General features: G+C 43.8%; 1 protein-coding gene across 2 annotated transcripts in view; it reads right to left on the minus strand.

Annotated features, from left to right (window-relative positions):
* Positions 1-14,082, minus strand: part of FAM149B1 (family with sequence similarity 149 member B1) — a 46,677-nt gene that overhangs the window by 25,036 nt on the left and 7,559 nt on the right. The window lies entirely within an intron of this gene.

The following is a 14,082-nucleotide window of genomic DNA, read 5'->3' on the forward strand; positions in this document are numbered from 1 at the left end:
ATATAGGTGCTTGGAGATATTCCAATATTTTTTTAGAGCTTAAGGTAGACAATTCAGTATATACTAGAAGCCCAGTGCATGAATTTCATGCACTGGGGGAGAGAGGTCCCCTCTCACAGTTCAGGACCCCTCGGGGGATGTAGCAGTGCACCAAGTGGCAGGTGGCCAGAAGGAGCCTGAATTGGGGCCAGGTGCCATGCTGCTCGTGCTCATCCTGACCCACTGCACCTACTGCTGCTCCTCAGTAGAGCTGCTGCAGAGTCGGGAGAGGCTCCAGCCGTGGCAGCTGCGCTCGCCAGCCGTGAGCCCGGCTTCTGGCTGAGCAGCACTCCCCCTGTGGGAGCGCACTGACCACCCGGGGGCAGCTCCTGCGTTGAGCGTCTGCCCCCGGGCGGTCAGTGGGCATCATAGTGACCGGTCGTTCCGGTCGTTCTGCTGTAATGGTTGCTTAGGCTTTTATTATATTTCTTTGTAGTGTGCATTTTTCACTTGGCAATTTAGATCATATCCTTGTCCCCTATAATCTATACTTTAGCAGCAGCCAAAGGTTTGGCTATAAAATGTTAATCTGATCATCTCTAGATATATCTATAATAATAAAAGTGTAATATGCTAATTAGACCAGATGTCCTTCCGTACGATGCCGGGGCTGCGAAGGAAGCCCGGGTTCCTGGGTGCCTGCCAGTGGCTGGAGGGAAGCCCGGGGTCCCGGTCCCAGGTGCCAGAGGGAAGCCTGGGTGCCAGGTGCCAGAGAGAAGCCGGTGCCAGTAGCTGGGGGGAAGGAAGGCCTACTCTGGTGGAATGACCAGTCGCTATGACACACGCTGACCACCAGGGGGCAGATGCTCAACGCAGGAGCTGCCCCCAGCCCGCAGGCCTCAGGCCAGCCAAGGCAGAGGAAGGTGACCAGTGGTGGAGGCAGGGGGTGGGGTCAGTGGGCAGGCAGCGCCAGGCCAGCCAAGGTGGGTGCCAGTGGGGGCTCCCAATTGCCCCACTGGTCACCTCACAGATTGGCCCTGGTCGCCAGCCAGGCCTAGGGACCTTACTCGTGCATGAATTTCATGCACTGGGCCTCCAGTCCTATATAAAAGCCCACAGCGGGAGCAGCTGCTTAGCTGACTGGAATGAGCAGCGCTTCCACAACAGACCGATCCCCACAGGCCACGCCTCACCAGTGCACGAATCCTGTGCACGGGGCCTCGAGTCTATATATATATATAAAAGCCCAAGTGACCGTTATGACCGAACTACCAGAATGACCAACCAGTTGCTATGATGTACACTGACCACCAGGGGGCAGACGCTCAATGCAGGAGCTGCCCCATGGTGGTCAGTGCGCTCCCACAGCCAACCTCCCACGGCCAGCCAACTGCCCGTGGTCCCTCACCCTGGACAGCCAGCTACCATCAGCCCCTGGTGCTAAACCATTTGTAGATGACCTACTTCTGGGTTGGGGTTTTGTACGTAGCAGAGCAGCTCCCTTGCTGTGATCTATTGAAAGTCAGTCCTAGCCCTAACCGGTTTGGCTCAGTGGATAGAGCATCAGCCTGCGGACTCAAGGGTCCCAGGTTCGATTCCAGTCAAGGGCATGTACCTTGGTTGCGGGCTCATCCCCAGTAGGGGGTGTACAGGAGGCAGCTGATTGATGTTTCTAACTCTCTATCCCTCTCCTTTCCTCTCTGTAAAAATCAATAAAATATATTTAATAAAAAAAAAAAAAGTCAGTCCTTGACACAAGGGTTTGTCTTGCTCCCATCCTCTCCCTTCCCTGGGGGGGAGGTGAGGAACTGTGCAGTGGTGGGGCGGAGGCGGTGTCCTGCATCCATTCCTTATACACCCAGACTGGTGACTGTCACCTCCTCTACCAACTCCGCTGGGGCCTTCGGGCCCTGGGCTGGAACAGGGAACCAGGGGTGGGTGGCAGCAAACGTGGTCCCTTTCCCAGGGAAGCCAAGGACCAGCTCCCTCCTCAGAGCCGGCAGCCAACCTCCCGTGGTTACCCCCCCAACCCCCGTGCACAAATTTGTGCACCGGGCCTCTAGTGTTATGATATTATCTGAATCTCTACTTACTCTCTACTTTATCTGTACTTATTCACCTTCTTACATTCCAACGTAAGAAAAGTTATACCTTCTTTTAAAAGTATAACATGAGACCTAGCCGGTTTGACTCAGTGAGTAGAGCATCAGCCTGCGGACTGAAGGTTCCCGGGTTCGATTCCAACCAAGGGCATGTGCCTGGGTCGCAGGCTTGATCCCCCATGTGGGGCGTGCAGGAGGCAGCCAATCAATGATTCTCCCTCATCATTGATGTTTCTATCTCTCCCTCTTCCTCTCTGAAATCAATAAAAAAATATTTTTTAAAATAAATAAAAGTATAACATGAGAGTCTGTCTGATGTGGTTCAGAGGTTGAGTGTCAACCTATGAACCAGGAGGCTACGGTTCAATTCCTGGACAGGGCACATGCCCAGGTTGTGGGCTCAATCCCCAGTAGGGAGTGTGCAGGAGGCAGCCTAAGGCTGATTCTCTCTCATCATTAATGTTTCTATCTCTCTCTTCCTTCCTGTCTCTGAAATCAATAAAAAACATATTAAAAATATTGTTTACGCCCTGGCCGGCTTGGCTCAATGGATAGAGCGTCAGCCTGCAGACTGAGGTATCCCTGGTTCAATTCCGGCCAAGGGCACATGCCTGAGCTGCGGGCTCAATCCTCGGTGGGGGGCGTGCAGGAGGCAGCCGATCAATGATTCTCTCTCACCATTTATGTTTCTATCTCTCCTTCTCCCTCTCTGAAATCAATAAAGAAATATATACAAAAATAAATAAAAAATATTGTTTAAAAGTATAACATGAGAAATACATATTTTCACTATAAAAATGAACATCAGCTTCTATACAGTAAGAAAGGGCTTGCTAAGTAGATATGAAGATTAACTGTAAAGACAATACGTATGTTTTTAGGAATTACTGTTTTTCAAGCTCCTGGGGGGTAAGATGAGACTTCCTTAGTCTCAGTTAACTTAGTTCTTTAAAAAATATATATTTTTATTGATTTTTAGAGAGGGAAAAGGAGAGAGAGAAACATCAATGATAAGAGAGAATCATTGATCAGCTGTCTCCTGCTTGCCCCACACAGGGGATTGAGTCTGCAACCTGGGCATGTGCCCTCACAGGGAATCAAACCATGACTTCCTGGTTCATAGGTCGACATTCAACCAATGAGCCATGCTGGCTGGGCAACTCTGTTATTCTTTACTACTAAATACTTACCCACTTAAATTCTACTTATGCCTGTTCACTTTTGCTGGTATTTGCCTATTATAACTTTTCCCATCCCTTTATTTTTTTAACTTCATCTTTATTGTTGGCACTATCACAGATGTCCCCGTTCCCCCTCTCCCCCCGCACCATGCCCACTTCCACCAAACCCCTGCCCCCGCTTCCCTTTGTCCATCACCACACTGTTGTCTGTGTCTCTGGGTTATGCATGCATGTTCTTTGGCTAATCCCTTCACCGTCTTTCATCCAGTTCCCTCCTCTCTCCTCCTCTATAATAGTTGTCAGTCTGTCCCATCCCTTTATTTTCAACATTCGGGAGTTTTTCCATTTTTAACATGTTTCTTTAAAGAGCATATAGCTGTTCCTCCAGGTTGTCTAGTTTGTTGGAATAGAGTTGTTCATAGTATTTTTTTTTAACAATCCTTTGTATTTCTGTGGGGTCTGTTGTTATTTCGCCTCTTTCATTTTTGATTTTGTTTATTTGGGTCCTCTTTCTTTGCTTTTTGGTGAGCCTGGCTAGAGGTTCATCAATCTCGTTTATCCTTTCAAAGAACCCGCTCTTGCCCTGGCCGGTTTGGCTCACTGGATAGAGTGTCGGCCTGGGGACTAAAGAGTCCCAGGTTCGATTCCGGTCAAGGGCATGTGCCTTGGTTGCGGGCACATCCTCGGTGGGGGGTGTGCAGGAGGCAGCTGATAGATGCTTCTTGCTTCTCTCTCATCGATGTTTCTAGCTCTCTACCCCTCTCCCTTCCTCTCTGTAAAAAATCAATAAAATATATGGGAAAAAAAAAAAAGAACCCGCTCTTGGTTTCATTGATCTTTTGTATTTTTTTTTGTCTCTATGTCATTTATTTCTGCTCTGATCTTTATTATCTCCTTCCTCAGCTCACTCTGGGCTTTTCTTTTGCTCACTTTCTAATTCTTTAAGTTGTAGAGTTAGATGATTTACTAACATTTTTTCTTGTTTTTTTGAGGTAGGTCTGTAGAGCTATAAACTTCCCTCTCAAGACTGCTTTCATTGTGTCCCATAGATTTTGGATTGTTGTGTTTTCATTGTCATTTGTGATATTGTAAGTCTCTTAACTTTCTTTATCTGTTTCAAAATTGTTGACTAATCTAGGTCCTTTGCAATTCTGTAACAATCTTAGGATCAGCTTATTAATTTCTACAAAAAGCCTGCCAGGATTTTGATAAGGAATGCAATGAATATATAGATCAATTTGGAGAGAAATGCCATCTTAATATTTAGTCTTCCAATTCGTGAACATCTTTTAAAGATGTTCATGAATGTCTTTATTTATGTTTCATTTTTCTCAGCAATGTTTTCTTGCTTTAGATTTTTATTTTTTATTATGAAATATATTTGTATTGATTTCAGAGAGGAAGGGGGAGAGAGAGAGAGAGAGAGAGAGAGAGAGAGAGAGAGAGGGAAACATCAATGATGAGAATCACTGATCGGCTGCTTCCTGCTGGTCCCCTACTGGAGATCGAGCCAGCAACCCGGGCATGTACCCCGACTGGGATTCTAACTGTGACTTCCTGGTTCATAGGTCAATGCTCAACCACTGAGTCACACCAGCTGGGCTGTTTTTTATTTTTCAATTACAGTTAACATTCAATAAGTATTTTATATCAGTTTCAGGTGTGTAGTATAGTGGTTAGATATTTATATAATTTATGAAATGACCCCCTGATAATTCTAGTTCCCACCTGGCACCCTACATAGATTATTGAGTATATTTCCAGTGCTGTACTTTACATTCCCATGACTATTTTGTAACTACCAGTTTATACTTCTTAAGCCCTTCACCTTTTTCACCCAGCCCCCCATTTATATTCTCAGGGCCTTCTTAAACGCATGTATTAGTTACAATCAGTTTTGTTTCTTTTGCAGATTCCTTAGAATTTTTACATACAGAATTCTTTCCTTGTGATTATCTGGCTTGGTATCAGGGTAATAGTGGGCTCATGGAATGAACTAGGACATGTTCCTTCCTCATTTTCTGAAAAAGTTTATGAAAAGTTACTTATTCTTTAAATATTTGGTAGGATTTACCAGTAAAGCCATATGTACCTGGGCTTATCTTTTTTTGTTTGTTTTAATATATTTTTATTGGTTTCAGAGAAGAAGGGAGAGGGAGAAAGAAAGACATCAATGATTAGAGAGAATCATTGATCGGTTGCCTCCTGCATGCCCCCACTGGGGATTGAGTCCGCAACCTGGGCATGTGCCCTTGACTAGAATTGAACCTGGACCCTTCAGTCCGCAGGCCGACGCTCTATCCACTGAGCCAAACCAGCTAGGACTGGGCTTATATTTGTAGGAAGATTTTTTTTTTTAAATATATTTTATTGATTTTTCACAGAGAGGAAGGGAGAGAGATAGAGAGTTAGAAACATCGATGAGAGAGAAACATCGATCAGCTGCCTCCTGCACATCTCCCACTGGGGATGTGCCCGCAACCCAGGCACATGCCCTTGACCGGAACCGAACCTGGGACCCCTCAGTCCGCAGGCCGACACTCTATCCACTGAGCCAAACCGGTTTTGGCTGTAGGAAGATTTTTAATTGCTAATTTTATTTCTTTGATTGTTATAGGTCTATATGGATTTTTTTCTTTTTGAGTCAGTGGAAATTATATTTTTCTAGAAATTTGTCTATTACATCTAAGATTTCTAATTTCTTGGCATGGAGTTGCTTATAATATCTATAGTCCCTTAGTCCTTTTACTTTCTGTAGGGTCAATGTCCCTGCTTTCATTTCTAAACATATTCATTTGTCTTTTTTTTTTTTTCTTGGTCAAACTAGCTAAAGATTTATAAATTTTGTTGACTTTTTTCAAAGAACCAACCTTTTATTGTTAATCCTCACCCTAGGAAATTTTTCCATTGATTTTTAGAAAGAGTGGAAGGGAGGGGGGAGAGAGAAAAAGAAAGAAACTTCAATGTGAGAAAGACACATTGATTGGGGCGGGGATCCAACCTGCAATGCAGGTATGTGCCTTTGACCAGGAATTGGAACCCGAGACCTTTCAGTGCGTGGGTCAACACTCTAACCACTTGGACACACCAGCCAGGTGTCAAAGAACCAACTTTTTACTTTAGTGATTTTTTTCTATTGTTTTCTATTTCATTAATTTCTACTCTAATCTGTATTATTTCCTTCCTCTGCTTGCTTTAGATTTAGTTTGCCTCTTAGTTTCTAAAAGTGGAAGCTTATGTTGTTGATTTGAGACCATCCTTATTTCTGAAGGTATATTTTTCTTTTTTAAATTGAGGTATAATTGACATATAACATAATTTGGTGTACATCATGATGATTCAATATTTGTATATACTGCAAAATAATCATAAGTCTAGGTAACATCCATCACCACACAGTTATATTTTGATGAGAAATTTTAAGATCTACTCTCTCAGCAACTTTCGTATGTGCAACACAGTATTAACTATAGTCACCATGCTGTACATTATTTCCCCATTATTTATTTTACTAGAGGCCCAGTGCACAAAAATTTGTGCACTCGGGGGGGAGGGGGGCCCCTCAGCCCGGCCTGTGCCCTCTTGCAGTCTGGGACCTCTCGGGAGATAACGACCTGCTGGCTTAGGCCTGCTCCTGGGTGGCAGAGGGCAGGCCCAATCCCTAGGTGCAGCCCCTGGTCGGGCTCAGAGCAGGGCCGATTGGGGAGTTGGGGTGCCGCCCCCTGTCATACACAGAGCAGGGCGGATCGGGAGGTTGTGATTCCACCCTCAGTCACGCTCAGGGTAGGGCTGATTGGGGGGTTGGGGCACCATCCCGTCACACTCAAGGCAGGGTTGATGGGGAGGTTGCGGCGCCAACCCGTCATGCACAGAGCAGGGCCAATCAGGGGGTTGGGGCATTTCCCCCTGTCACTCACAGAGCAGGGCCCATCAGGGGGGTTGGGGCTCTGTACCCTGTCACACACAGAGCAGGGCCCATCAGGGGGTTGGGGTGCCACCACTCTCACACTCAGGGCAGGGCCGATGGGGAGGTTATGGCTCTACCCCGTCACACACAGAGCAGGGCCCGTGGGGGAGGGGGGCGTTGGGGCGCCGCACCCTGTCACACACAGAGCAGGGCCGATCAGGGGGTTGGGGCATTTCCCCCTGTCACTCACAGAGCAGGGCCCATCAGGGGGGTTGGGGCTCTGTACCCTGTCACGCACAGAGCAGGGCCCATCAGGGGGTTGGGGTGCCACCACTCTCACACTCAGGGCAGGGCCGATGGGGAGGTTATGGCTCTACCCCGTCACACACAGAGCAGGGCCCGTGGGGGAGGGGGGGGGGTTGGGACGCCGCACCCTGTCACACACAGAGCAGGGCCGATCAGGGGGTTGGGGCGCCGCACCCTGTCACAGAGCCGCAGGGCGATCAGAGGGTTTGGGCGCTGCCCCCTGTCACGCTGATCCCGGTGCTGGGAGGCATATTACCCTTTTACTATATAGGGTAGAGGCCTGGTGCACGGGTGGGTGCCGGCTGGTTTGCCCTGAAGGGTGTCCTGGATCAGGGTGGGGGTCCCCACTGGGGTGCCTGGCCAACCTGGGTGAGGGGCTGATGGCTGTTTGCAGCTGGTCACACATCCTTCAGGTTGGGGGTCCCCACTGGGGTGCCTGGCCAACCTGGGTGAGGGGCTGATGGCTGTTTGCAGCTGGTCACACATCCTTCAGGGTGGGGGTCCCCACTGGGGTGCCTGGCCAGTCTGGATGAGGGGCTGAGGGCTGTTTTCAGGCTGGGGGTGAATGAAGCTCCCAACCGCTCTTTTTTTTCTTTTCTTTTTTTTTATTCTGGGCCAGCTTTAGCTTTGAGGCTTGGCTCCAGCTCTTAGGCCTCCGCTGCTGAAAGTAGGTTTCTGGCCTTTGCTTACAATGTTGTGATCCGGCCGGCTGAAGCCCGGCAGGTTTCTGGGGTTTTGTTTAGCTTCTATGTTTGTTACATAGTTGCTTGCAGCTCAGAGGCCTGCAGCGGCAGGCGGGGAACGTTGGTTTCCTCCGTCACTGAAGCAAGCAAGCCTCATGTTAGTTTCAAGCTGCCTGGCTGCCGGCCGCCATCTTGGCTGACAGTTAATTTGCATATCGCCCTGATTAGCCAAGGGGAAGGGTAGCGGTCTTACGCCAATTACCATGTTTCTCTTTTATTAGATAGGATAAGTGGAAGTTTGCACCTTTTGACTCCCTTCACCCATTTTTCCCACTCTTTAACTCCCACCTCTTGCAAACACCAATCTGTTCTCTGTGTTCTATGAGCTTGGAATTTTTTCCTATAGGCATTAAAGTTACTAATTTTTCTCTAAGTACCACTTATTAAAATATACATCTTATACATTTTGATATTTTGCCTTTCCTTTTTCATTCAATTCAAAATATTTTCCAATTTCCCTTATAGATTTCTTCTTCAAACCAACAGTGATTTAAACGGGTATTGTTTAATTTCCAAATACAGGCACACCTCATTTTCATATGCTTCAATATCTTACACTTCACATATACTGTGGGGGTTTTTGTTTTGTTTTTTACAAATTAAAGGTTTGTGGCAACAGGCTCAGATGATAACACTTTTTTTTTTTTTTTTTTTTAGCAATTAAGTATTTTTAGTTTAAGGTATGTAAATATTTTAGACATAATGCTATTGCACACTTAATAGATTACTGCACAGTATAAGCATAACTGTCACGTGTACTGGTAAACCCCCAAATTCATGTGACTTGTTTATTGTGACACTCACTTTATTATGGTATTCTGAAACTGAAATATCTTCCAGATATGTCTGTATTTGAGGATATCCAAATTTCTATCTTGTTGATTTCTAACTTAATTCCAACATCTTGGAAAACATGCTTGGTATAATTTCAATCCTTTTAGATTTACCAAATTTGCTTTATGTGTGTTTAAAGAGTATATATTCTTGCTGCCATTGGGTGAAATGTCAGGTTAAGTGGGTAGATAGTGTTGTTCAAGTCTTCAATATCCTTGCCGATTTTCTGTCTAGTTGTTCTATCAAATATTGAAAGTACGGTATTGATGTTTCTGGCTATAACTGTTGCATTGTCTACTTCTGCATTCAATGCTGTCAAATTTTGCTTCCTGTACATTAAGACTTTGATTATTACATGTGTATACATTTACTAGAGGCCCGGTGCACGCAATTCGTGCACTGGTAGGGTCTCTAGGCCAGGCTGGCAATCAGGGCTGATCTGTGAAGCGACCAGAGGGGCAATCAGGGGGCCCCCACTGCACCCATCTTGGCTGGCCTGTGGCCTGCCGGCTTGGGGCAGCTCCTGTGTTGAGCATATGCCCCCTGGTGGTCAGTGCGCATAGTAGCGACCGGTCGTTCTACTTTTTGATCGATTTGCATATTAGGCTTTTATTATACAGGATAACTGCTTTATTTTCCTGATGAATTGGACTTTTTTCATTATGAAATGACTATGTTTCTAGTAGAATTTTATCCTAAAGTTTATTTTGTTTGAAGTCAAATTTAAGGAATTTTTATGGCTACCTTGGCTTTTCTTTTTAAGATTTATTTTATTTTTTATTGAATTTATTGGGGTGACATTGGTTAATAAAATTATATAGATTTCAGGTGTACAGTTCTATAATACATCATCTGTATATTGTATTGTGTGTTCACCACCATTTATCCCCTCTATCCCCTTTTTACCTCCCTCTACCCCCTTTTCCTGGTAATTACCATACTGGTATCTGAGTCTATAACTGTGTATTATTATGGTTTTTTTGCTTGAACCCTTCACCATTTTCACCAAGCCCTCTAACCCCCATTCTCTCCAACAGCTATCAGTCTATTCTCTGTATCTATTAGTCTGTTTCTATATTTTTATTTTGTTCATTAGATTCCACATATGAGTGAAATCATATGGTACATGTCTTACTCTGATGGGCTTACTTCATTTATTTAGCATAATGTTCTCCAGGTCTACCCATGCTGTTGTAAAGGGTAAGATTTCATTCTTTTTTATGTTTGAGTGGTATTCCATTGTGTAAATTACCACAGCTCTTTAATGCACTCATCCACCAATGGCTACTTGGCCTGCTTGCAAATCTTGACTATCTATAATAATAAAGGCGTAATATGCAAATCGACCAAACGACTGAACAGCAGATTGATCATCTGGACGACCACGCTATGACACGCCCTGGCGCCAGGCCAGCCAAAGCGGGTGTGATGCAACTGGTCGGGGGGCCCCGCCATCGCCCCATGATCGCCCCGCAGACACCCCCACCCCCTGCACAGATTTTGTGCACTGGGCCTCTAGTTGTAAATGCTGCAATGGATGTTACTGAAATAGTGTTTTGCTTTTCTTTGCATATATATTCCCAAAAATGGAATCACGGGGTCATAAGGCAGTTCCATTTTAAATGTTCTGAGGTAACTCCACACACTTTCTACAGAGGCTGCACCAGTCTGCATTCCCACCAACAGTGTACAAGGGTTCCTTTTTCTCCACATCCTTGCCAACACTTGTTTCTTGATTTATTAATGACAGCCATTCTGGGATCCCCATTGCCTTGGCTTTTCATTTTTGGACCCTCTCATGTCTCCTCTGCATCTGCATCTGCATGCTGACTCATTGCCAGCCAGGGATGTATAGACAGCTTGGGCCTGTCTGATCTCTTCTGCATGGATATGTGGAGAGCTTCTCAGGGCCTCCTATGGCTAATTTTTAAGATCTCCTTGATAAATTTCTCAATAGTCTGCCAATCCACTGATTGCCCCAAACAGTTCTGAAGCCTCAGGCTATCTGAGCCACTGTTTTTACTTGTTCATGTGCCACTAAGTTTGCTACTGTTATTGACAATGCTGTTGGGTATAGGGTTCATCCAAGTTCCACTCCAAATCTACTGAGTCCTCTCTGGTGTTGAAGCTGCTAATTTTCACAGCTTGTGCCTTTGTAGTTGAACAGATGCTCACTGTTCCTAACTCAAAGTTCTACTGATTTTCATGAATAACTATTACTATATTTGTTATGTACCTTTGTTCAGTTTTCAGAGTCCTGAAATGGTTGCTTTTTATCACTTTATCCAGTGTTATTGTTGCTTTTTCGGAAAAGGATTTGCCCAGCTACTCACTCTGCCATACTAGAAGTCCCACCTCAGACATAATGTTCTTTTATTATATTGTCTTTGTCAGGTTTGGGCATCAATATTATGCTGGGTTCATTTTTTTTTAATGTATTTTTATTGATTTCAGAGAGGACGGGAGGAGAGACAGAAACATCAGTGATGAGAGAGAATCACTGATCAGCTGCCTCCTGCACGCCCCCTACTGGGGATTGAGCCCCAACCTGGGCATGTGCCCTCAACTGGAATCAAACTGGGATCTTTCAGTCTGTAGGCTGACACTCTATCCACTGAGCCAAACTGGCTAGGGCTTATGCTGGGTTCATAAAGTGAATTGAAAATGCTCCTATTTATCAGAAAAATTTTGTGTAACTGATTTCTTCTATAACTATATAATTCCGTAGTGAAACCACCTGAGCCTAGAGCTTTCTCTATGAGAATCTCCTATCTACTCTACCAGATAACCCTATGTAAAGTGAATCCCCCTCGCAGGAACTTGGCAGTCTCTCTAGATATGCCAGGTTTCTTTATATAGAAATGGCCAGAAGTGGAGGCTGATTTTTGTAAGCATTTTGGAAATTTGTATTGCTTCTTGTGACTTCCTGAGACCTGAACCATGATTTCCTACCTTACCTGAGAGAGGCTCACTGTTCGATGGTGTGTACAAATTAATCTGAAGGAAGGTTTTAAGACATCTTCATGAGCTGTTTCCACCCCCGTCCATCACTTCTTTTACACCAAAAGTAGTCTGCAGGTAATGGTAGTTGTTTCTTTTGTGACATTTTGGGGTGGAGAAGGTGGATGTAATGAAGCCAGTAATTCAGGACTCAATTCCCTCTCATGTTGTGTTTTTTTGCTTTTGCACCAGAGTATATGAAATAGCTTCTAAAAGCTCCAGATGCAAGCTGGGAAGAATCTCGGTGACTGTAATAACATGGTGACAACACTTGAAACCTAAGTTAGACTTCTGTTACAGACTCACTACTCAGTTTATTTTTTAGCAATTTAATGGGTACATTTTATTTTATTTTGTTAATCCTCAACCGAGGATATTTTTTCCATTGTTTTTTGAGAGAGAGAGTGGAAGGGAAGGGAAGGGAAGGGAAGGGAAGGGGGGGGGGGGAGAGAGAGAGAGAGAGAGAGAGAGAGAGAGAGAGAGAGAGACATCAATGTGACAAAGATACATTGATTGAATGCCTCAAGGAGGGAGGATGGGTGGTAGGGTATGATCAAGCCTGCAACCGAGGTACGTGCCCTTGACCAGAATCAAACCTGAGACCCTTCAGTCTGTAGGCTGGAGCTCTAACCACTAGCCAAACCAGCTAAGGCTAATGGGTACATTTTAGAGTCTTCCATTTGGTGTGGAATTAGATCCTCCCTTTCAAATGTTGTAATTAACATCACTTAAAACTTGAATAAAATATTGAAATCCACCCTGGCCAGTTTTGCTCACCAGTTAGAGCATCAGCCCATGGACCACAGGGTCTCTGGTTTGATTCTCAGCCAAGGGCATGCACCTTGGTTGCAGGTTTGTCCCTGGCCTCTGTTGGGGCATGTGCAGGAGGCAACCAATCAATGTTTCTCTTTCTCTCTCCTCTCTCTCCCTTCCCCTCAATCTAAAAAAACCAAAAACAATGGGGAAAAATATTCTCAGTTGAGGATTAAAAAAATGCATATATTGAAACCTTAAAAAATGAAATAAAGTGAATCACCCTTATAATGTTCTATTTCAGCACCCTTTCATCTTCTTAGAGTTCTATTGTCCCATATCCCCAAGTACATATCTGCTAGGAAATATGCTCAATACTTGTTGAATAAATAAAGAAAAACTGAAAACCTAAGTATCAGTAATGAGGGAAAACTCAATTATGATACATTAAAACAAGGAAATGTTATATAACTATTCAAACTGACAGATATGGAAAAAATAAAATAAAATACTTATATGAAATAATGGAGAATGAGAAACTAGACCACTAGGATGCACATATCGTATAACTCTGTAAAGAAAGTATATATACATTTAAATTAAAATGCCTGGAAAATAATTCATGGTGATAATAGGTTTTAACAATTAGCAGACATTTTGCAAAGGAAGGAGGTTGCTGACAACAATATAGTATAAAGTCCGTACTGTGGAAAAGTACTTACAAAATATTAAGTGAAAAATAGAGCATAACATTGTATGTACACCATGATTATGGCTAGGCCAAATTAAATATAGATTGAAAGAGGATACAGAAAAAAAATACCTATTGCATCAAGGTGATAGATGTGTATAAAATTTGTCTTAAATTTTTAAAAAATTGCTGATCTTTTAAAAATAATATTTTACAATGGGAGATAGCCATAAATAAATAAATGAAGAAGTAAGTAAGTAAATCTCAACACCCAATTAATAAGAAATGAATAACATTTTGAGAAATATCTTTAGTCCTTTAATATATATAAGAAAAAAATATATAAAATTAGAACTATAAAAATTGTTTTAACCTGCTCTTTTTCATTTAACAATATATAATGGCTGAATAATAAACTTTCAAAAATATTTTAAACAAAGTAAAATTAGTGTTACATTGGTGGAGAGACACATTAGTGACCTGAGCACAGCAAAGGAGTAAATATAGGCCCAGATCCATACTAACCCACAGTTGTTTACGTAAGCAGACCTAAAAATCAACTACTATATCTATAAAATAAAACATA

The sequence above is a fragment of the Myotis nattereri genome (assembly GCF_964212035.1).
Source record: "Myotis nattereri genome assembly, chromosome: 13".
Taxonomy (NCBI): domain Eukaryota; kingdom Metazoa; phylum Chordata; class Mammalia; order Chiroptera; family Vespertilionidae; genus Myotis; species Myotis nattereri.